The 26,158-nt window shown below is 32.9% G+C and overlaps 1 long non-coding RNA gene across 1 annotated transcript in view; it reads right to left on the bottom strand.

Annotated features, from left to right (window-relative positions):
• Positions 1-17,470, bottom strand: part of LOC150108310 (uncharacterized) — a 123,334-nt gene extending 105,864 nt beyond the window's left edge. The window contains exon 1 of the long non-coding RNA XR_016550652.1: positions 17,434-17,470. This is a non-coding gene — a long non-coding RNA (uncharacterized LOC150108310). The remainder of the gene's footprint in view (positions 1-17,433) is intronic.
• Positions 17,471-26,158: the final 8,688 nt, after the last annotated feature.

Raw genomic sequence — 26,158 nt, 5'->3', positions numbered from 1 at the left:
TTTATACTCCACTTTACGAGGCACAATAGATCTTTTAGTTTCCAATTTCACCCTAAAACCTCAACATTATTGTTAATGTAGTGACAGCCAGGGAAAAACCTCCACTTGAATAGTTACAAATCTTTCTCGCTTTTTTTTTTTTTCTCTATCCAATTTTCTTTCTTTCGAGAGGTCTGTTTCTTAATGCTCAACTACTTCTCAACGTCCTTCTCACATTGCAGTACATTCTAATGTAAACCAAGACTTTCGCGACTATCAGAGAATTTCAAATGGGTAATACATGTATTTTGGTGTTCAGTTCAGAACTCCACAAGGAGATTACTCTAAATTTGAATTTTATACAAAAAATATATTTTCTCCGCTGTTACTTACCATCCATTCAAATGCCTTTCTTTCCAAGGCGTACCCAGCTTTTTCTTATGATTTTTCAGTCTTTCACGACCCAGAGTATTATATTAATCCTTAAAGCCGATGTTTTTATCCAAGAAGCGTAAATCTTTTAAAACTATTGAACGTATGTTTTGAGAAATTGCGTCTTTTTTGGTGAGAATTCTTTTCTATAGGATTGTTTCTTTAAACAATCTTTGATATTAGATTTGAAAGATTGAATAGGGCGGTTCAATCAAAAGCTTCGTTGTGACCAAACAAAATTTTATTCGAAATATAATTCATTTCTTAATTTCGTTATTAATTTCCCAACAAAAGTTTTTATTTAAAAGATTTTTTTTAAATTGTTTTCAATTGTACACCAGAATGATGTTTTTGGTGTAAAATATCATTTTTGATCTTTGAGAGCCTGTGTAGCTCAGTGGATGTGGCGTTTGCATACCACCGCGCTTGGCCGCACGAAGGAAGACTTGGTTTCGAGTCAAGTCGGCGACTAGAGGAAATTTTTCTAAGCCTTTTTTCGACCGGTTCCGTCGATCTCTGGCACGTTTAGTCGATCTCTGGCACGGGCAAGCGGGTTTTTCCTCCCGGAAACTCGGGTTTTTCGTCCTGTAAACTCAAGAAAATCGACCGTAGAACCCACATTATTTCAGACATTAAATATATTGTGTTAGTGTGAGGGACCACCAGATGGTGGCACTTAACAGCCGCCTTCTTCACTGAGTGCCTATTAATTAGTGATAGCCTTGGGCCAGCTATCTCTGATTGGCTAATAGTGGAGATTGAACTGCCCACTCAGTCTCCAAAAGTTAGATAGGGCTAAATGGCCTCGCCTACTCCGGGAATAAAAAGGCGTTTTTTGATATCTTTGTTGAAAGTCAATCTTAAATTTCAATTAAAAATATTGATAGAGTGGACCATCAATATTGACTTTTGTTTAAAGGTCATCATCTGTTTTTGTCCAAAACAACATCATTATTTTTTTAAATTATCACTAGCTTTTGTTAAAACATCATTATTAGTTTTTTTAAAAAAACACTATTATTTTTAAAAATTGTCATTATTAGATTTTTTTAAAATTGTCATTATTAGATTTTTAAAAAGATCATTACATTCTAAGTGTTTTATTAAAATGATTTAAGTTTAAATGATTTAAATTTATTAAAATGATTGAAATGATTTTTATTATTAATGATTTAAGAGTTTTTTTCAAAAATGTACGTTCTAACACAGATTTTTCTTTTAAAAAAAGATCAATACTTTCTAACAGCTTTTGTGAGATCTTTGCAAACGTGTTGATCTTTGAACACGTGCGTTTTGTGTCCCTAAATTCGTCAATATGAATGCTGATCACCGTGTAACCTTAAAAGAAAGAGTTAACAAAGGCTAAAGATTTTTAGATTTTATTAGATAAATATCTTTTATTTTTTTAACTTCTAACACAAATTTTTCAAAAGATCTTTTTTAAAGTTCTCACAGAAATTTTTCTGAAGATTCTTAACTTCTGACAGTTCTGCTGAAGATCTCGCTTTTAAACTTCTGACAAAATTTTATTCAAGATCTTTTTAAGTTTTGACAAAGATAATTATTATGTCCTTACGAAACATTAGTGGTTTTCGTTCATAATTGATATATTAATGACAATATTGTCAATTTCATTCCCTAAGTATTAATAAAATTATCACGGCTTTGTCTGAAATGCTTCTACTGTTGTTCTTTGCCGAATTCCAAAACTAACAAGTTCCACTGCCAAGTTTTCAAAATCAACTCCATAAACTCCGAAGACAGAATAAGAAGAACAACAACAACAATGCATTTAAATTCTTATATCGTATGATCTTTTAATAATCCAATTAGAACCGTTAACGCCAAACATTCTACGACAATTTTTAAGATTGAAGTGTTATCTTAATTGTTTTCTCTCCGAGGATTTTGATACTTACCGTAAATTGTGCAGAAGTCTGACACAATCTTGTTATTGTTCTTTCCTTTATGTGCACATCTTGGTCCAAGAGACGTTTAATTTAATAAGTTCGCTTCATATTCATGCATCCTCAATACCTCTTGCACGAGCGAAAAAACACGTGGATTATTAAAAATTCAGAAGTATTTAAATAATGCATAAGCAACTATGAATAAGAAATAATATAAATAATATAGACGAGGTGTCTTGCCAATTAATATATACAGGATTTTAAGCAATTGAGTTCTTCCATTTCTTGCATACTTGTCTAGACGTCTAGACAAATGATCAATAGTGTCTACAATAATTTAAGACTATAATACCATATTTTTGTATCCTTGTTTTACACCTTCGTTATTTTAACTTTTGAAAGATTGCCGTGGTGTTTGTTACTTAGAACAATGGTTGAGAATCCCCCCCCCGCTCCTACCTCCCCGTAATTCCACGTGTCTGATTTCTAATAGACAGGTATCTGCTAAACAACGCGATGAAAAATATTTAGCATAAACAGATCATATGTATTTTAATACTGTCCTAAGTTCAGTGTTGATTTATTCAATGCCTATGAATAAATCAGATTCAGGCGAAGAAATGTTTTTCAATGGATAAATATTGCGATGGTTGGTTTCAACAACTCGCACTCTGATTGGGGGATTTCATATTAAATTGCATTTGTGTTTATATTTATACACGTTAATTTCCTATTTAGATGTATGGAACGAAAATTGTTCAATTTTTTTTTTTTTTAGATGATTTGAGTAGCTGCCTATGATATTTACAATTTGGACCCATTTTCAAGCATATTTTTGTGGCAGTATTTAAATTAATAATAAGAGATTGGCTATCAGTAGAAAGACGAACCGTATGATAGGTAGATGATGGCGTAAAAAATTAAACTGGACAAGAGGTAAAAATATTTCGGTTGAATTGAAGGTAGGTGACATGACTTACTCTGAAAGAAAATATCAGTTGAATGATCATGCGAGATTTCAAATTAAAATGAAATTCATCTTATAATTCTCTTCATAAGCAGTAAGGATTATCTGGCAATCATTTGAGATTCATACTGCTGGCATTCATGAGTATCCCCTGCTTGAAAGATTTTTCTTGTGATTTTTCAATCTTCTTGATTTACTGTGACGCCTTTGCAAGGTTTGCATTTTCAATTTCCTTTTTTTTTTTTTTTTGTTTCTCTCCGTGTTCTGCTTTTTTTCCCCTTTAAAATTTTATTCCATTTCTAATGTAATATTCACATATTTGAGCTTCAGAACTAGGAATTATTTGCAACCATGATATTAAAAAAATGTTTAATTGGTAATAGTACTTTTTCTCCACAAAAGATATTTCTGTTTAGAATTTTTTTGGAAACAGAAAAGAAAAAAACAAGTTTTCGTTCCGAGCAAAACAACCGTAGACCCTCAAAAATCAGTGGGTTATGTGGTAAACAAGCTGGACAATTACTTAAGTGGGCAGTTGTCGAATTGTGTGACTAATCCATCTCCTTCTTTCTTACTAATATTTTCTTTTTTTCTTCCATTATTTTTTCTCCTTTCCTGCATGTCATCTGAAATTATCTTTCATTTATTTCCATATTTCTTTGAGTTTAATTCTTGCACGCATTTCTTATTTTGTTTTTCTCTTACTTTTCTTTTTCTTTCTATTGTTTCTTTATATTTGATTTCCCAACCATCCTTTCTATTACCGATAAGCACAACAGCGCCGTCTATAGAACTACGTGTATTTTTCGGTTGAAAGGATTCAAGTTCCAGTCTATCAATGAAGCGAAAGACATTTTCCAGGTATTTTTTACTTGAGGCGGAGTAAACCAATCTTAGATAAAAGGAAATAGCAAAATTTCTTCTATAAAGGGAAGATTTTACGCTCTCAAAATGAACATGCCGGTGAACAGACGCAGCTGAAATACACGATACTTTCACTTTAGTTAATCTTACTTCTTTTTTTTTTTTTCTTACACTCGTTCTCTCCTCTTAATCTTTCTTTCTTTTCTTTTCGCAATTTATAAGATTAAATCAGAATCAGAAATCAAAGTTTCTTTCAATTGAACTACGAAAAAAATATTATCTGACCCTCTTACGCTAATAGCCTTTATCGTATATTTTGTACTCTACCGTTATTTATATTACTTTAATTTGAAAAGATCCACAACACATAAAATGCAGTCCCATCGTATTTGCATTATTTTTTAAAGCACAAACTTGCCACAGATTGGTAAATTTTCGATGGGATTCTGGAGTAGAATAATTGTTTAATTAACTATTAACACAATTAATTTTATTTTATAAATAAATCTATACTACAAATTTGTATTCATATTACACGACCCGACAAAACTATAGAGTGGAAGATAAAAAAAAAAAAAAACTTATTAAAGGAAGTATAAAAGTCACCGTCCAAAACAGTTTGAAAAATGCACGACGAAATCTTCATTCCCTTCTTTACACAAAGAAGAGCACTGGAAGAATACAAGATGGAAACAAATAGCATCGGAGACAGAGAGAGAGGTAGCTGCCGTAACTACCTTCTTGCTCGTTCTGCCATTAATATAAACCCTGGCTCAGGGTGGAAGCTATTATGTCCAATTTAGTGTCTCTGGGCCGTTCTACATGCATCCTTATGAGCCAACAGCCGGTGAAAGTCATATTATAGTAACGTCTATTAAGCACAGAACAACCTCTTTAACCATAGTGTGTGTGGTGTAAAAGACCTTTACAGCATAACGGCACTAAAATAGAGTGGGTACAGACCCTCCTCGCTCGGTAATAACATCCGGGTAACACTTAAAGGGACGAAAGGGGGGGAGGAGAAACAACGGTTTATAATATAAACAAGAAAATAATGCTCGGTGTAGGCAGCTTTCAGCATTACGTCCAAACATCTGCTGTGCACCATCGCACAGTTTTAACAGGGGAGGCTCCGCGGATGTTGGAATCGCAGTGGAAACTGGGAAATAACTAGTTTTAGTTGGGTCTTAACTATCGTTTAAGAGTCTCTTTGAATTGGTTCGTGGAGCTAAGGTTTGTTTTATTTTTATGTATTTTATTTTCAATTAAGGTTTCGCTCTGTTGGGTTTAATAGGAACATTTTTCCGGTCATTTAATTGTTTAATTTTATGGATGTTGGGGCGAATATGAAACGAAGCTACTATTCCCTGAAAGATTATGATTATTAGTGTTATTATAGCCGGATTTAAGTTTTTCTTTTTTTGTTGTTGTTGTTATAATTGCCTGATGACGTCGATGGTTTATCACCCAAATTTTTAAACAGAAATAAAAATCCGTTTTCAGAAATAAAAATCCGCGATGAAAATCCTTTCACCTCCGTATGAGACCGGTTAACTCACTGCTTCAGTTGAAAAGCTGATAATAGTTCTTACGCCATAGACAGAATTTCAACTTGGGTTCTTTCCAACCAGAGGGCTTCGTCTATACCGACTGAGTTACTGAGGCTCACAATACCCTGCATTGTCTGCTTCATTAAAAGCAGACAATAGATGGTATGTAAGTATGGACAGAGGGGACAGTGTATGCCCAGATCCTGAACACCTGCAGGTAGACGTGAAATAATCATTTTAACATAAACCATGATATGAAAAAGATTAAGGACGTAAAATTCGATTTTTTTTTTTTTAACAAGGGAAATCAATGGTTTTCAACCCCTCTCGCTGTAATATTCTCTACCTTTTAATTTAGGAAATACCGCGCTTTTTTTTTTTTTTTTTTAAACTATTGTGCTGAACTATCAACTGTGTATGTCTCGCTCGCGCGCTTGCCAGTCAATCTATCTTTTTTTTCCCGAAGGAAAAACTAGTTTCTGGGAGGAATATGCTTCCACCTTTGTCTCGAACTGGCTGTGTTAATGTCATCACCTTCAAGTTCTGTTGTTGCCGTTTTGAATTACAACCGAAGTCAACTAAGGCTACGAGCGTACGTGTGTTTTATGAATCTCTTAACAGCTTGTTCTAATGATTAGTTTGCCTGTTTTTTTGGGGGATAAAAAAAATCCAAGTTCCGATAAAATATTGTCACCTGTGTATAACACACCAAATAACTTAAATTCAAATTGAAATAATGAGTTAAAAATTATTAAAAAAAAAACTCTTCAGATCCTAAACAGGATTTCAAGTCCGTTCTTTCCATAGAGCATCTTTCTATTGAAACATGACGTCACGTGCGTCTTAGTCAACAGCAAACAAATGAATATATACATATGTATATATGCTCACTCACTCACTCACTCACACACGCACGCACGTACACACACACACACACAGAGAGCGGAAATAGAAAAACAAATAAATATTTATGAAAAATAATTAGTACAACACAACCCTTCAAATAAAAATATATTTTAAATCTTCAAAATTAGTTATCTGCGAAATCACATTTTATCGCTAAAAGATGATATGCATAAGAATACTCGGAGCATATATTCTGAGCGTACTCTAGAGATGAGCATTTTAAAATAATAAAAAACAAATTAAAAGCCCCATTTTATAAAATAATTAACTTAAAAGTTTTCGAGTAATAACAGTTTGACATAAAAAAGGAGCTAATTTACAAAAATTAATTAAAAAGAGCGTGTCAATATGCAAAAATATAATTTAAAAAAGAGGGACCGAAGTATAATAAAAAAACATGGTAACCTTTTTTGTACCTGAGGGATTTTAAGATTTAGGATTTTGAGTTTTGAAACTCAGTGGCAGTCACTCAATGCATTACCAAAATTAATAAACAAAATGTATTAATTTTGTTACTTTCGGTGCATTTTCTTGTTTCTTACACTCATCTTCCTTCTTTTACCCTCTCACTGTGTGTGTATTTCTTTCTCTTCCGCCCCTCTTCCTCCTTTAATCTCTTATTTCCTTTCCCTCATTTTCCCCCAAATCTCTCTTCACAGACGTGTTTGTGTGTGAGTATATCTCGGGTCTTCATTGGTGCGTGTGTGACTGTTATCCCGTTTCTCCAGGCGGTAAAGCCTATCTGATTACCTGTCACTACGAATGCTAGAACAGGAAGGTTAGAGAGGCGTTGGTTATCCACCCTCTGTCGATTTCTACGGGGATTGTTAGGGATGGTGGAGTTTGCTCTGTTTATGGGTATTATGGCTAATAATCTCAGCGAAAGAAGATGGTTGAGAAAAAAGTAAACAAGAGATTTTGTACAAAACCAATTCTCTGTGTCCATAGAAGAAAGTGAGAGAAAAAGAAAACAAGACTAAAAATGTTGGTTTAAGAGGAATCAATATATAATATGCTTTTTTCAAACAACAATATATATCGCAGTGAAATCGAAGTGGTATTTTGTTATTTTCTTTCTTGATACATTTCTGGCATGGTTTTTTTTTTTTATCGTTTAAAAAAGGAATTAACATCCAGCCTTATAGCACGCGCAGCTATCACTTTACCAAACATTGTCGATTTCAATTTTTCTTTCTTGATACATTTTTCGTATGTTTCTTTTATCGTTTAAAAAGGAATTAACCATAGAGTTCGTCTGCCTATAGCACGCGCAGCTATTGTTGTTATCGTTCTACCAAACATTGTGGATTTCGCTTTTTTATTTATTTATTTTTCTCTTCGTGTTTAAAGCACGCGTTGGCATTTACCGCGTGCAACCATTGTTGTGCATTTCACCCATTTTGTTTTTTACATTTTACAATATAGTAAGACACAATTCTATTACAAGCATTGTGTGACTTTTAGACTAGGAAAGAAAAAAAGAAAAGAAAAAAAATGTAGTTGGAAGTTTTTGCAACTTCGTCTTCGTCTACATGGAAGCTCTTTCCCTTTAGTTTATTACTCAATTTCTTCAGGACTTTTTATTGAAATCCTCCCCCCCCAACAGTGTAATATTTTTTATTCATTGCTTGATATTTTCTCCCCCTTTCCTTATGTGTGTGTGTGCGCGAGTCATTGTTTCAACTTTCCCAGTTTCACCTCAGTGTCAATGTGTCTATAAAAAGCAATGGATAGATTACGTTTGACATTTTTATCTGGCCTCTTCCTCTTCTTCTGGTTCCGCAGATATTTCAGCTAAGTCGTTGGCTGTCTACAAGTCCGGAACTGGAAGACGAAGTAGTAGCTGGAGTGTTATGTATGAACCCTTATCTAGACGGCAAGAAGAATATCATTACACACATAAAAAAAAAAGAGAAAAGAAAAACAAAACAACAAAAACAAAAACATAGCGAACGATCTAAAAAAAACACGTGTTGTGTAAAACAGAGAAGAAATCACCCTCTTCCTTATTTATTAAGGAAGTTTTCAAAATTTATTATTTCTTTTAGAAAAAAAAATGCCACGTACGGAAGCGTACACTTTCCTCCAAACTTATTCGCCGTCATAAAATTTATTGCGTTTTTGTTTAAGCGGCGCTTCTCAAAATGAACGGACTTGCTCCTTCACTTCCTCATTTGCAGGAAAGTGAGCTTTGTATTCGTTGTCAAAATGGTCAGAAAAATTTTGCCTCGAATTATGCTTTCTTAGAGATTCTTTCCCTTATCTCTGTTTTCACTTTTTTTTTTCCCTTGTCAGGCTGTCTGTCGTAACCAGTATGTGAACATTTCTTACCATGTTTCTCTCTCGTGCGTGCTTTCTCCAATCTCTTTCTCCATCTCTCTTCTTCCCCTGTTTTTCTCTCTCTTTCTCTGTTTCTCTTTCTTTCTCTCCCTCCCTCCCTCCTTCTCTCTCTCTCTCTAGCTTTCTTCTATTTCTCTTCGCCCTATTTTTCTCGCTTTCTCCTGTTTTCCCCCTCTCTTTTCCCCTATTTTATTTTCTCTGTTTCTGTTAGTTTCTTGAATTTCTCTTCTTTCGTTCTTTCTTTCTCTCTGCCTTTCCCCACATTTCTTTCTATTTTTCTTTCTCTCTCTGTCTTTTTCTTTGCTCCATTTCTCTCTTCCTCTGCCTTTCTCTCTCTTCCCCTATTTTTCTTCCTTTCTTTCTTTCTTTCTTTCTGTCTCTTCCCTTATTTCTCGCTTTCTTTTTGTCGTTCTTTCTCTTTCTCCTGCTTCTCTTCTTTGTCTTTCTCTCTTCCCCTCCCTGCTTCTCTCTCCCTCCCTATTTTCTTTCTTTCTTTCTTTCTCTTTGCCTTTCCCAATATTTCTCTTTCTATGTCTCTTTCTCCCTCTCTATGTCTTTTTCTTTGCTCCATTTTTTTCTTCCTCTATCTCTTTCGTTTCCCTTATTTCTCTCTCTCCTCGCTTTCTCGTGCTTCACTTCTTTGTCTCTCCCTCTTTCTCTGTCTCCTATATTCTACTTCCCCCCCCCCTTTCTACCTAACAAGGAATAATTCATTATTTGGAATCCTCTCTTTTATCGTATCTATTTTTGCTACTCTGTCCACCTGTATATTTCTTTTGGCAAATTTCTTTTTATTTATATCTTTTCATCTAATCTATATTCTCTTGACCGCTATTTTTCCTTCTAATTCTAGTAATTGTAATGTTTTTTTTCTTTCTGTTATTATTCTTTCTTCGTGTTTTTCTCTTTATGAAGGCACATGCTCTTAGACGACAATGGGAGGTTTTGTTCTCTGTGAAAATGCCAAACCAGCTGGAGAACACACATAGTTGACATATAAAAGACAAGCTGTTCGGTGATAATTTTAACACGCATAATCGATCTGTTTTCTATTTTTATTGTGTTGCCATCTTTCTTTGAAAGCAAGGATCCATGTCTCTCTCTCTCTCTCTCTCTCTCTCTCTTTCATGCACACACACGCACATGCGCGCGCCGCTCAAGCGGGGAGAGAGAGAGAGAAAGAGAGAGTATGGACGTTACCATTAAAATAAAATGTTATCTTTCTGAATCGTATTTATTTGAATCATCGAAACAAGAAGATAAAAAATAGCTCTTAGAAGTCATTGAAATCAAGATTTCCCAAGAGATTAATATAAGTTGCTTTCACTTATCTTTCCTGTATCCCAAGAAGAAATTAATAATTCAAGGATAAAAAAAAAGAAGAAAATTTATACATTTAATATTTTTAAAACCGTATAAGTGAAAGCAAATATTATAAAGAATTAGTAGAAGAAAATTAGCAATAATAAGACAAATTCTTAGTAGTAGTAAAAAAAAAAATCATCTAAATCTAAATTGACTCTCAAGTGGTTAAAAAAATATATTAAGCTTTTAGAAGTTGCGTGCAAGTTTGCTCAGAAGAAAAAACAAGCGTAGGGTCCCGAGTCCAGAAAGTTTTTTTTTTTTTTTTGTATTATTAAAAATTCATGAGAAAATAAAATCCCAGATATTTGATTTCATTGGTAATTTTTCACTAATATTATTGGCTATATCCGTACTTAGTGATGGGTTGCATGTGAATCGATTATTTTTAGTCATCTGATGGCCGAGAGCATCTCAGTACGTCTATAAATAAAATGAGTTTTAGGATTTTAAACGAGTTTACGAAACTTTAGGGAGGTACAAGAGTGACCATCAGACGTCCAGTAAAGAAAAAAAGAAAAAAAAAAAGAAAAAAAAATTAAATAAATTGCAAATAGTTTTAAATTCCTCGCAACCTCATCAAAGTGTTCCTAATTGATACCTCATTATTTTACTAACGAATACCATTAGTTTATTCGCGCTTATGTACTGTAATCACATAAATATTATTGTATCAAATAGTTTTAGTTTGCCGTAAACTGTAAAATATAAGTTGTGACGTAACAATTGAATTTCTGGCAATTTCAAAAGATAAAATTTAGTGGAAATGTAAATGAAATATGAAATTTATGGAAATGAAATATATGCTGTGACGTAACAATTTAATTTCTGATAATTGCAAAAGATAAAATTTAGTGGAAATGTAAATGAAATATATTTCATTTCCATTTTTATATATGTTGTGACGTAACAATTGAATTTCTGGTTAATTGCAAAAGATAAAATTTAGTGGAAATGTAAACCAAAATCAATTACAAATTTAAAATGTAAACAATAAAATTATTATAATAAAAAACATTTATTTTCACATAAACTATAAAATTTTATTATAAAATTATTATTTTTATATAAAAATCTAAGCATTTTCTCCATATTTATTACATTGCTTTCAATATAACATTAATCTCTCTTTCTAAACCTTTGTTTTTGTAGTCCATATCTGAAGTTTAACATTATAAATATTACCAAAATGAGAAAATTATACAAAAGTTTTTTCTTTTGCCATTACGATTTCTATTCTTCTGATTTTCCTTACATGCACTTTTACTGACGACTGATTCACAGACTCCGAAGGAGAATCGAAAAAACAAAGTCATTATAGCGATGGAAATATTTGACCAACCTATTTGCGCCCTGTCAGATTAACAAAATTAAGAAAATGGCTTTAGGTTAAATGTATCCTGTAAGCACAGACATACAACTTCTCCTATCGTATCATTCATTAGTGACTAACCCTGGGCTGCCTGATAATCCAATTGTGTGGGCATTATCAGATTAAAGTATTCGTCAGCCTCTTACATTCTAATGGTTTATTCATCCTTGTATCAGTAGAATAGTTATTCCCCTCAACTGGGTTATTTGCTTCTAATTATTATTATTAATTCCATTGCATTTATTCAGCAATTCGCGATGCTTCTTAAAATAATGAATTATCCATTTGTGTTCATTCATTCCCAGAATTCAATATGAAGGTAATTTAAAAAAAAAAAAAAAAATATATATATATATATATATATAAACAACTAAGCCACAGCCTCACAGAACATTCCTTTGTTTCGTGTGCCTAAATTTCAACTGAAATTAAAAGGACAATTTTTTTCTTTTTCCGTTTTCCAACCGGCAAATATTGAAGCTTCCCATAAATATGGGATTTCGCTGAATCATTACTCTGGTGGTCATTAAAGGAAACGCATTAAATACGAGACATTTTCTGATGGTGGAACTATCGGAAAATAGAAGCGTACCATTGCTGGTTTGCCTGTAAGTAGTGTGGAATTAGGAGATTTTAATTGACATGGCAGTGGAAGCCTCATAACAGGCAGTGCATGTTCGTGTGCCTCGTTACTGGGTGTGCGTAGGATTCAGAGAGAGAGAGAGAGAGAGAGAGATGGAATAAACATGATGTAGGCGATCACTCCGTTTCTAGATATCAAACTAAAATTCTGTTCGAGAGATTGAAAACAGGCTTATGATGCTAAGCACCCGTTTTGTAATTTTATTTTTTATTTTTAATTTTCTTACTTTCTCATTATGTCTGCTTCTGTCTGCTTTCAGAAAAATATTTCTTTCAGTCTCTTTCTTTACTTCTTTCTTGATATTTCATTCTTTCCCTCTCTTTTAAAAACTTTAATCTCTCTCTCTCTCTCTCTCTCTCTCTACCTATCTGTTTATCCATCGTTCTTTTACACACATATTCTCTTTTTCTCATTTCTCTTATTCGTTTTGAACTTTTTTTTTCTATTTTTGCAGTCAGTTACTCTTTTAAAACTCTTTCTTTCTTTCTCTCTGTCTATCTCTCCCAATCGATTACTCCCCCCCCCCCTCGTTCCATCATCTTCATGGTGCTGTCCTGCCTTCCGGAAGACGGGAAATAGACAGGTGGGAAGGTTTCACTAGACCAAAACACGTACCAAGAAAACGGGCATGTCGGCCATTGATGGAACTACCGTAATTCGAGTTGTCGTAGTCCTCACCTCCAGTCACATTTTCTCACATTAAGGCAGTAGGCAACAACTACGGGAGGGTGACAATGGTACAAACCTACTGTCATTTGCGTGTTTAAATATCAAGCTCTCGGGTCAGCCCATTTGCGTGCAGACTACTACGCGGCAAGTCACAAAGCAGGAAACTAAATCACCCCCCCCTCTCCACCCCACACACTCCAACGCCAAACTTAAAACGATTGTGCTGCATGCATGTCAGAAAGGCTGATTTGGCCAGCCCACTCAGCCGGCTATTTCTGTCTAGGCACCTAGCTGGCCATTGTACACACGAGATGCTAGTCACGGAAGTACTGTGGGTTGACACGAGCGGTTTGTCCCCACGTTATGTCTCAATCTAGTGTCGAAGCAGTTGCAAATATCGACTATGCATTAACTGTGTGCAAGAGAGAATTTTCCATATAAAACTACGAGATGCAATCTCATTGATTGTGCATCCAAGACATATTTAACATAGATATGTATGAGTGTATTATATATATATATATATTCGTAATAATATGCGGCAGACTCCCGCTGTGTTTAATTGATTGCTTGCTCACTTCTGTAGTTAGGCAAGCTCTGAAAGTCATAATATCGTGCCCAATGTCATGTTTTATCAATGCATGCAGAGGTAGGTGAACGCTAGGTGACAGGCAACACCTCTTTATTGTCAACTGTCTCCTCCCCCTCTGCTAGATGGGATTGGTGTAAATGACACACACACACACACACACACACATATACATGCACCCTCGTGGTTATTATAGGCACAAACATTAAATCCACTCTGTGGATATTCATTTATAGTGAAAACTTCGCACAATCTCTCAGCCAGAAAAACACCCACTTTGTTATTCGGTAGTCTTGGTGATGGTGATCACGTGGGCTGTTGTGGTCAGGAATACCAAGTGGCTATAGCAATCTATAAATGAGGTTTGAGTGCAGCCCGATTTGTTCAATTTGTGGGGTTCAAGTTTGGTATAATGGTCGCCAGTGATAGAATAAAAATACAAATCTCTCTCTTTTTCTCGTGTTAATTCAATTATTATTTTCGTTTATAAATACTACTAGTCCGTAATCCTAGTAGTACTATCTAATCTAAGTAGTAGTATTATATAATTAGATATTACGACCAATTACTGACTTAGTAGCATTGTCTGCAAGGATTAGAAATGTCTTTCTAAACTAATGATCGCTATACACAATTTTTTTTTTAATTTTCCGGTAATTGATGAAAAATTACGAGAATGACTATGGAAGATTAATCTAGTAGTGAAGGATGAACAAATGCAAAGAGTTAAACTGAATGGACGATTAAAAAAATATATACGGTATATATTCGCAATCACTGCTCTCATAAGGATTGGCATTTACTGATAAGTGAACCAAAAAATGGACAATTAGTTTTGGATTATTTTTTCAAATGGGATATGGGTAGGAACTTAGAGGTAATATGCAATTAGAAAACACGCATTTACCTCTAAATGCCTATATCTATTTCCTTTTAAAAATACGGGACTAAATGCACGATTTCATCTAGAAAACATGTATGTATTTTTAATTTTGATGTGAACCGTGACTATAAATATAAATCAAACATGCTGTTATTGGTTGAACATGACTCTTGGTGTGTTTAGCGTACGGTAACTATCGAATACGCCTTTTCATTTTAATTTACATTATCCATCAACGAAGTATGTTCCAGTTCATTTGAAAATACTTATCTAATACTGAGCATTAGACTGCCTTAGAAATAATTCTAAACAACGGTAAACTGTACGATTATTGTGACTACTGCACTCTTTTTACAATAAAACACTAAAAAATTTCTGAAATTTATGATTTTGTAAAAAACAAATATAAAAATTTTATTATTTTCAGAAAGGCTTTTACAAAATTTGCTATTTTTTCACAAAATTAAAAGTTTGTGAAAAATGGCAAAAAAATATGCAGAGTAAAAAATAATTAAGTAATCCTGTAAAAAAAATTACCATTTTTTTACAGGATTGTAAAAAATGGTAAAATTGTTAAGATTGTGGAAAAATGTTAAAATTTAGATTGTAATAAATGCTAAAATTATACGATTGTGAAATATTATAGAAAGTATACTATTGTAAAAACGATAAACATATTAATGCTAGTTTATACTTTTACTATTAATAGTAGTTTGAAACAGCTGTCAGGCCAGTGAAATCTTATCAAAATGGACCAATAGGAGGCGAATACTAATATATGGACGCTTGGGCATAGCGTCCATATAATGTCTCCTATAAGGTCCGGCTAGGCAACTCGTAAATGCCGGCGAGTGTATTCCGGTAAGCTCTCTAGTTAAAATTCACACGAAACTTTCATAGTTTCTGCATTTGGCTTTGAATAAATGCTGGATTTAATATCCATTTGATTTTTATAATTTGGATCACCGAACTTAAATCTTTTGACTCTTTATTTTAGTAAACATATTAATACTATTTTTGTAGTAATACTTATTCAACCCGCAGAACAATAATGTATTTTTAGGTTCTTTAAAAAATCGAACTTATTTTCCAATTTTAATATCCAAGTTTTAATATCTTATCCATAATACACCTTCCTGCTTTAAGAGGAAATGCAATCACTAATCATAAGAGTCCGATACAATGTCCAATTTTCTCCATTATTTCATTACGAAAAATATATTCCGATCTACCTCCCTATACATAAACAAGAAACAGAATGCAAATATTTAAAGACGGTAGTGCGTAAAAAATAAATATAAAAACAAACTTCCTAAGTGTTGTAGAAATCCAGCCATATACATTAGCCACTGCAAGACGTATTTCATTACTAAAAATATTATAGAAAAAAAAAACAGTCGAACACTTTTAAAACAAAAAAAAGAAAACATCTGTGTTCTCTTCATATCAGAGATTTTTATCATTTGCCTTCGTCTTTTATTTAGTTTTCTTCTGACTGCCAAGCCGAATATAAATTATGTCATATGGAAGCAGTAGAAAATAACAACCCCTTTTTCTTGTCTTTCCAAACTCCTCTAAGAAAACACATTCGTTAAGAGAAAGAATATCAGGTAACACACACACGAGCACTTGAAATAAAAGCTCCAATTTCCTGTAAGAAAATTGACCCCCGCTCTTGCATCGTACCAAATGATAAAATCCAGGCGTAAAGTATCGCCATGTTTTTGTCAGGATAAGAGACAAAAACTAATGGTTCGCCCGACCTTAATAGGAAAACGGGCGAATGTCAATAAAATTTGTTATTTTAGCCAAGCAATCCTCGCAAACCTTATGAGATAGAACTTTTTTTTTTTTTTTTCCCTTTCCTGTAACGCTCTATTTATCCACAGCTGTTAGCATAACTCCTGCCTCCAGATCTCATAATTGTTGGGGGGGGTTGCATAGATAATATTTTCCACTAGCTCGGTTTCTCCTTCGTTCTATCGTGGTTCGGCAAACATTAAATGAGTCACTCGAAGAAAGGTGGAGTACAACGCTTGACTTGTACGATCTCAATAAATTTGAAACATCTTAGAGTTCAAAGAAGACAAGAGCCTTCCCACCCTCCCCTACCTCCCCATCCCCTTTCCTCCCTCACAGAACAGATAGCAAGAGAAAGAGATAGTTTACAATCTCGTCAGGAATGGGATTTCGTTAACAGCTCAGTAAATTTGAATGCGTTCTCGCTTGACATCTCAAATAACAATTGAAAATATTTTCCTATTCATTATTATCATTGCAGTTAATCTTTTTATTTTTTGGTTGGTGAACGTTGACAATTTATTAAAAGCATATAAGTAAATATATTAATACGTGTCTTAAGATATTCTTTTGTTTGATAGAGTGAAAAGATAACAAAAAAAAAAGGTGGAAAAGGTTAAAATATGAAATTTTAATGAGATAAATGCAAATGTGTTCTACTGTTCGAAAATTGATCAGAGAAAAGGATTGCTACTTAATATATTCACATTATACCGTAAAATTTGGTTCGGAGAGAATGAAAGAGAATAATGAATATAAATTTATACATTAAATCGACATCCTTTTTTTTTTTTTTTTTTTTTTTTTTACATTTCTAGCTGTAGTTTTGATAACTGTCAGAATATATCCACCATAAAGACCGATGTATTTACCACCTCACAGAAATTAGTTTCTTAAACTGGTAAAAAAAAATAAATATAAAGTGATGAAGAGGGATATATAAGAATCTCTTTGTAACGGTAAATATTTATTCATTGTCTAAGTATGGGGGGTCTAATCCTATGCAACGTTTGTTGAGTCAACATGATTTTCCAGTAAGTTATTAATTTATTTCTTTTAGTATTTGAATTATATTTTGAATTTATCGTCTTCTAACTCCATAAAAATCACTCGACTTTTAGAAATATTTTAAAGCTTTAAATATTCGAAATAGTTCAGTGAACTTACCATCAATAGAGAATATGAAGATATTGCAACCGTTTGAATCGCTTTTCGACACACCTAAAAATAAAATAAAAATAAAGATATTTTAGAAAAATATTTGTATTCTCATTAGTTACATGATATTGTTACCATTAATACCTCATGCTAACTATTGGAAATCAAGATAACGAATAGTAAGGGAAAGCATAAAGAAATTTCATAAATGACCACTGAGTTGGTAGATGGATTTCATTGTGTTGTATTAAGACCAGTTGTCTTGATTTCCACTATTTAACAGACACGAGCTCTGTCCAGGAACTCGTATTTTTATACCATGTTTTGATCTCTGAAATAGGGTTTCCGGATTCTCTCTCTCTCTCTAATATATATATATATATATATAAAGGTCGAAATCTGGGTAGTGACCTTCCCATCATGCATTGCATTATACACGCCTGAAAGGGGGTGTGCTTTGCATTATGGGATACATATTACGGCAAGTGATATGAAGTTATTAGCCTCTATGTACAAATAGCTTAGACTTAGACGTGAATATATTTCACGCGCCAAACTTTGTTTTGCTTACTTGAAAAGGCTTAAAGCAAAGTATAAAATTTCTTGGTGTATATCCTTTGGCCTTTACATGTGTCACTATTGCAAAATGAAGACTTGCAAAGAATCTTTTGCTAAATAATCATGTTATAACTATCATGGTATTATTAATAATCAGAATTTTGAAACTAAATATCGCAGCAGGGTATATCTCTTTTCAGCCGTTAGATGGCGCGCTAGGTTTGTAATTGTAATATCTCGTTTAGTTTTTTTTTTTATTATTATTATTTTATTCTGCTATAAAATATGCGCACGTGACATTGCAAACAGAAGCATAAATTTAAAAAAAAAAATTCTATTTTTTTTTATTTTAATTTTTTTTTTCATTTCTGAGCATCGGAAGGTTGTTTCTAATCAATAACAAATAGAATCCTCCACCTTCATCGTGAATGAATTCTCCCGTGTAATCCGATTCATTTGAGGGAGCTAAAAGTGAGGAGGGGAATTGAAGTGGAGTAAGATATCGAAACGAAGTCCCCGCTGGTGTGTTTCAGGGCTTGGGAAAACCTTTCGTTTGACATTAAATTTGTTGTTGGTTGTTCAATCGTCAGCTGGGTGATGGATTGAGTTAAGAACACCTTCACAAGAAACGATACTTAAACAGAGTGTTGTTATCCTAAAGTATGGTAGAATACGTTCTCTTCGTCCAGGACAGAATACAACTCACGCACATGAATTAATTATTCAGAGAAAAATATGGACCTAAAGTGATATGTGATAAGTTTTAATAATACGAACCCAATACCTCATCCTTAGTGTATATATATATATTTTAAATAAAATAACGCTAGATTTGATTTGCCGAATAAAATAAATATTTATTATATATAGAATATTTAAGGACTTTTTTTAACTAAGTTATCTTTGATTTTCGATTTCTATTTTCAATTATTTATTTAAATTTAAATTATGTACTAAATTATAAACTTATCTATTTAAATGATGCGGTTTAACCGAAAACATGCTCTTTTTTTTTAACAATAAAAACACGTTGTCAGTACCTGCTGTAACAAAAATAATTTGAATTCTGGAGTTATAAGAACCATTACTAAAGTTATTGATACTATGACTTGTGCAAATAATTTGTAGTTAATTCTTGAAAATGTTTCTTAATATTTTCTTATTTCATTACATTAAAATATGTGGAAATACCAATTATTTTATTTTTATAAGGCGTTATCTAAACTACTTAATTTTGAGATCAATTTTACATTACTTGTTTGTTTACCTTCGTTTAAAAAAAAAAAAAAGTATAAAAATATCTATTGATAAATTTCCTCAAAACTGTATACACCCGTGCCATTATTCGCAATTTCCAAGCCAAGCACGCGCACATCTTTTTTAATTGTTGCTTGTTGCCTAGAGACCACTACAATTATTTGGGTAAACATGTTAATTTGTTTTGTCAGTGCCATCCTTTTATCGTATAACTAAATATGATTAAAGGCGAACCAGAGAAAGAAGACTAAGGGGAGGAAAACGATATGGAGGGGGGGTGAAAGGAAGAGGTTAAGGAGGGAAAGAAAATACTTAAAGCTTTCGACACCTGTGCCAGCTTCATTAAAAAAAAAAAAAAACTCTTTGTAGCGTAGCTGTGTTTATATCATCTGCTGCAACTCATTCTGTTTTTTTTTTTTTTTTTTTTGGTGAGTTGATTAATTTGGATTTTTTTCCCCCTCTTCTTTCCCTATTTAATCACGCAAAGCAGATTTCTTTTCGTCCTCTTTAAGTACATGAACACGTGCAAACTACACCTTTTCATTTAGCAGTTCCTGAAGAAAGTTGAAATCAGCTAAAACTAACGATGTCTTATTTACATATCAGCGTAGCGTATTTTCTTTCCACCGCCATAAAACCTGTATCATTTGAAGGGATTGGACGAGAAGTCTGGGACCTATAGCGTTTTCCCTGCAGATCCCAATGTGACATTTAAATTGCTAATGATTCAAGAAGGCATTAACATTACCTTCTTGTCTCAGACATGCAAAGAAAGAGCATTAACTAAGTAATTTCTTGATACAAGAAACGCGGGTGGTCCTTCAAATGATAGAAACGATCTTTTGGCTAATCAAATAAAACCGGAGTTGGAAAAGGGGGGGGGTCTTTATTTATTTCGGAAACGCGTCGTTCTCTCTCTCTCTACCAATAGGAGTCGATTACCGTGCAGGGGCAAATTAAAACAGCTACATGCTTTAATTCTACGTGTTTTTCGGCTTCTGTACACCACACCCCGCAAAGCTATCTTTGTTCCCTCTACTCGACTGTGTTTAATTAATGACTTCGCTTCCTTTTCTGCGTGATAGAACTTACCAACTAAACACTCGAATACTACAGGGTGGTACATACTTAAACAACGAGTCTGCACTTTAGCTTGAGATAGCCAAAGAGAGCGGGAGGTCGACTTAATTGTTTTCTTCAAATCGGATTCTTTCTAAGTAAAGAAAGCAGCGAGAGAATGAAAGAATGTAAGACTTACTTGGCAATTTTATTTTCACTTTCTTATCGGGGTAATTAAAAAGTGGGTTGCCTTTCTTATTTTAGTGCGTCGAACGTTGTTTCCAAAGGAGAATCTCCTTTGGTGATTTCTGAAGGTGTTTTTTTTTTTTTTCTTCCAAAAGGGGCGATAAAGAAGAAGAAGGAGAAGGAGGAGTAATCCTAAATAACCTCTGTATACGTTGTAATTTGTAGAAAATACATAAGATGGAAGATTGCTTCAAATAATAGAAATGCGTTGGATCATTGAAAAGGAATTGAATTAACTGTTTTTTTTTTTTTTTTTTTTTAGATAGGTCGCATATTGACACTTAGAATGAAAAGAAAGAATTATTTATTAAATTATGGAATATCTTAAATGTGAACGTAACTCAGTCATTAATCTCTCTAGTACGAGAACAATCTTTAGATGGACTTTTCAATTGAAGGTGAGTTTGGGAGAAGGTGAGAAAGGGTTTTTTCATCAATCGAAACAAGACAAATGGTCAAAAGAAAACTCAGAATATTAATTGACATAATACATTAGCCTGATAGCTTTACTTGCTTCAACTGTAATTCAAAAAAAAAAAAAAAAAAAAAAGTAAAAAATCAACTCCTTTTCAATTATCTTTAGAATATCACTGAATTATTTTAAGCAATCTTGAAAAAATATTTTCTGCCTCCTAAAGGCTTTACCAAACATTCGTTTTAATATATTTTAAGATTTTTTGTTCTAGATCTGGTAAATGTAAAAGATTATTTTTTTTTTAGTTCGCTTCTATACATAAGAATCATGAGGCAAACGCAATCACTTTATAACATTACCCATAAAAGATTAAATCTCTACAGCAAAGTGTGCCTAATTGAAATTCTTTGGAGTAGTATTCGGCCTGATGATAAAATTTATTTTTTTTGCCTACTAATCTTCTCTCTCTCTCTCTCTCTCTCTCTCATTCTTGCATTCCTTTCTTAATTTCCCTCCATCTTCTGTTTGTACATAGCGAAACTATTCAAGAAATAATGCATTTTTTCAATATTAAATTAAGACAAAGTTTCGTATACATTTAAAGGGTTTTTTTTATTATTATTATTTCTTAAAGAAGCCAGACAAAAAACGAAGAAAGATTCATTAATAGCGTCACCCTGTAGTGATATCTTTCACTATCACAATTAAAAGCCTTTTATTTGGCTCATATATTGTAGATACATAACTTTTTACCTAAATTTTCACATTCAGATCGTTTGATTGTAACCAAAGTTAACACAACTTGACAGATTTTAGTCTAAAATCTGTCAGGTTATCGCAAATATTAACCTACAATTAGGGGTTATTTACATGCCATCATTTTGAGCCAAGTTTTGCTAACAGCTTGACAAAATTTTACGTAATTGTTGAAAGGCTATCTTATTGTTATAAATTATATTTATAAAAAGCTCTATTATATTATAATTAGAATAATTTATTATTAGAAATTTATTTTTCTTCATAAAGCAAAATACCGCTACGAATTTTTCCATTTGACTTGTTTTATTTACTCGAATACCGGCCTAAATCTGAATATGTGCATCAAAAATTCTTTCACTCTCATTCAGTGAGAAAATGTAGGCCTTTTTAGCTTAGCATTTGCAGGTAATGCCAACCATCTTAAGTCTCTGATACTTTTTTTTTTTATTATTATTATTCCTGAGCGCCTCTTGTGCATGATAAGACCGGCTCTGCAAGGCTGTTTTCTGTCTGGAAACGACATCTGAAGATAGAGAAGGCATCCTGTTTATTCATTCTTTCCAGAATGGCGATTCTAAGCGCGAATAAAGAGATCACAGTCACTTTTCACCTGCCTCCATTGATATCCGGTTGCCCGAGGCAACTACGCTGTATCGACAAAGGCATCCGTGTGTGTCCATTTAAAAATAAATAGAAAATAAAGCGTGATAGGAATTTTGAGTTTGTCCTACTGAAATACGTGATTTTAAACCTACGGAAAACTATCTTTTCCCATCTTTTTTCAAGCGGTGCTTCAACTGCATATTGCCTCTTGTGTTACTTAGCTGAAATATTCTCTCTCTTCGCATTCATTGTTTTTTTTTTGTCTCTCTTTCTGAAAGACCCTGCTTTCGTCTTTCTCTCATTACTCAATTTTCTTTTTTTCTTTCAGGTTGTCTTATCCTTTCTGTCATTACCTTTTTCTGTATTCATTGTTTTCATCTATCTTTCTGAATAACTCCTGCCTTCATTTTCTTTCTTTCACTTCGCCTTTTCCTCTCTCTCTCTCTCTCTCTCTCTCTTAGAAGAATAGAATAAACAATTCGTATCATTTTTATGCAGCATATACATTTTTTTAATTTCTTATAAGTGTGGATAGGATTGTAGATATAAACATAATATTCAATTATAATTTTTTGGTTATAAATATATCCCTTCAATTTTTTTTTTTTTTTTTTTACTTATCTAACAATTTGCTTCCGTATGCAGTAACACAACCGAAACCATGCATACCACACGCTCACGATTTCTTTTTAAGTATACTTAAAACATTTTTATTTAAATAAAATTTTAATTAGAATTAAAACCCTTTTAAATTAAATGTGTATTTAATTAGGAAAACACCTTTCTAATTAGACGTCATTTATTTTGACGTCATTAGTAATAAAACTGAAACTCGGTGTTGACGAAATCAAACACGTACGTATCAAAAATCCCAGCTTGTTAATTAAGCCCTAAAACTATCAGACGAGATAACTTTACAGATGAAAAATACATTAGTGATTACGTGTGTGTGTGTGTGTGTGTGTGTGTGTGTGTGTGTGTGTGTGTGTGTGTGTGTGTGTGTGTGCGTGTTTTGTTTATATAAAATGTTTTTTTTTAGTTGTTTTGTTTGTGAAGCAAGTCATGACATGCTTCCACATTCCTCCTACAGGAATGTTGCCAAATGTCATTTCAATCATAGCCAAATGACGTCTTGGTAATGAAATTATTACGTTGGCAATAATTTCATTGCCAAGAAATGATTATTTTTATATAATCACTTGATCATTTATACTAGCAACTTTTGCTCTCTCTCTCTCTCATTCCTTTCCATTCTTCTTTCTTCATGTATTTTTCTATTATTTTTTTTCTTTCTCTATTATTGTCTTTTTTTAAATCTCTTTTTTCATTCTTATCTGTATTTCTTTGTTTTTTTCTTTCTCTCTCTCTCTCTATATATATATATATCAAATCTTACCCATTTCTTATTCTTTCCTTTTCTCTTCTTTTTTTTACTATTTCTGTTTCTTTCTCAATTTTTCTTTATTATTATTTTTTCCTACATTCCTTTCCCCCCCTGTCGTAGCTTGTGTGTTTTGTTTCCTTTCCGTATTTTTATTCTCTCTTTCTAGTAATCATTGCTTCGTTTATTTTTATTTTATTCTTTCTGTTCTTTAATCTTCATTCGTTCTTTTTTTTTTTTTTTTGTCTTCTATCTGTATTTTACTTATCTGGTTTACTCAGTATTTATCTCTCTCTACATTGAAATATTCCAAACACGTCAAAGAGCATCCAATGTAAACACAACCCTGTTATTAAACCCTCAAAATTTACATATCCCTCTCACCCCCCACCCTCCTGTTCGAACCGAAAACTATAGACAAAATAAACAAGCTTAACAACTATGTTCCGCACTTCTATCAGTAAATATGAATAAAAGTGAAATTTATGTTCTGGATTCCCCGTAGACGCACAGTCTCTGTGGAAAAGAATTTGTGTCTCCAACCATTTATCATTTATATTAATGATCTGCTTGATGCATGTGAAAAGACAAAACTCTATCGCTGCAGTACACAGCCTTTGCTTATAAAATATATATTAACCCTTAACCTCACATGTAAAGCCTATTCTTTATCCTGTACTCAAACAGTCTCGAAGCTTTACAGATATGAAATACACGATAGAAAGCAATGGCAGTCATTAATTAGATTAAATGTTATTTATTAAAGTTAAAGCGATTTATGGAGGTACAAAACTAACGACATTAATTGTCAATGGATTTCTCCCATTAACTATTAAAGAAAACATCAACCAATCTAAACAACAATTGCAATGGCTATACACTGATGATTATTACGGGATATTTATTTGGTTATTAAAATTAAAAGTTCTTTTAAATACATTAAATAATCCAATAAATATTTAAGCATCAATTATGTTCACATTCAATTATGTGCACGTGAATAAATCATGTGATAAACCGCTTCCAAATAATGTACATTTCATGCTTCGATTTAGCTCATCACGTTACTAAGTGATTTTTCATTGTTGGAAATCTTTTTTGTTTGTTTCCTAACAAATACATAAAAGCCAGCTTACTGATAAGTTACAATGTATTGTTAGATGTTCGTTTGGCAAATTTCTAACAATAGGAATTGTGCTTTGGCAAAATTACTATAATACTTTTCTGTCAACGTGCGCATGCGTTTCAAATGAACTAAGATAAGGATCAAAAAGCAGTTGTCATTACAATATTTGATTTAAATTGTTCAGTTTAAAATAAACCTGCGATTTGTCGATAAACATATTGTCGTTTCCAACCAAAAAGGAACCATACTCGAAATTTCCTTAAATTTTCTGCAGATTTACAAAAGATCGTTTTTTTTTCCTTTTTTTTTTTCTTATGGAGATCTCATGGATCATTTATTATTTTTTCCTCTATACTATCATTACGGAAAAATAACAAATCAACAAAATGAAAATGTAAATTCATTTGTTATAATACGGTTCCTGTAAACCAGGATTAAAACAATTTCTTAAAAAGTAACCGCAGCTATTAACGAATGATAAAATATAAAACACACGAAATTATGTCTAGTGATGGACTTCCGGTTCTTTAAAATGCATTTCCGTTTTAAGAATAACAGCTACTAATAATATCACTACTTTAAAGATATACTTCCGCATTTGACTACGTATTTCCGGTTTCATTCATTTAAGTTAGAGCAAAAATGTGTTAGGCCATTAGCAATAGCTAGAAGCCTTAAATTAGCATTCAAAAAATGTTGCTTCAGAATAGACGGTTGTGTGTGCTGTTTTGAAAATTAATAGGCAAAGTATGTATGGTATCAAGCAACTTTTACTTCCGCTTACACATTTCGAACTTCGATTAAGCAACTTTTACTTCCGCTTACACATTTCGAACTTCGATTAAGCAACTTTTACTTCCGGTTGCACATTTCAAATTTCGATTTAAGCAACGTTTACTTCCAGTTGCACATTTCAAATTTCGATTTAAGCAACGTTTACTTCCAGTTGCACATTTCAAATTTCGATTTAAGCAACGTTTACTTCCAGTTGCGTATTTCGAACTTCAATTTAAGCAACTTACTTCCCGGTGCATATTTCGAACTTCGATTAAGCAACTTTTATTTCCGGGCGCACACTTCGAACCCTCTAGAAATCAGTGCTTCTAGTTGCATACTTCTTATTTCATTATTGAATTCGACCACCTTGTTATCGCTTATCGCTTAGTTTGGTGAATGGAAATGAAAATAATTTATATTTCAATCACCACCTACCCTTCCCGATAGAATACTTAAGCAAAATCGCCATTAAAAATGTTAAATGGGCTGAGATGTCTCTTTCCCCCTCCTCACACATACACACGACATGCCAGGAGGTTATTTCATGGGCAAT

The sequence above is a fragment of the Typopeltis vanoorti genome, chromosome 3, assembly GCF_054136105.1.
Source record: "Typopeltis vanoorti isolate ZY-2024b chromosome 3, IOZ_Tvanoo_1.0, whole genome shotgun sequence".
NCBI lineage: Eukaryota > Metazoa > Arthropoda > Arachnida > Uropygi > Thelyphonidae > Typopeltis > Typopeltis vanoorti.
This window is presented reverse-complemented; position numbering and strand designations above follow the sequence as displayed.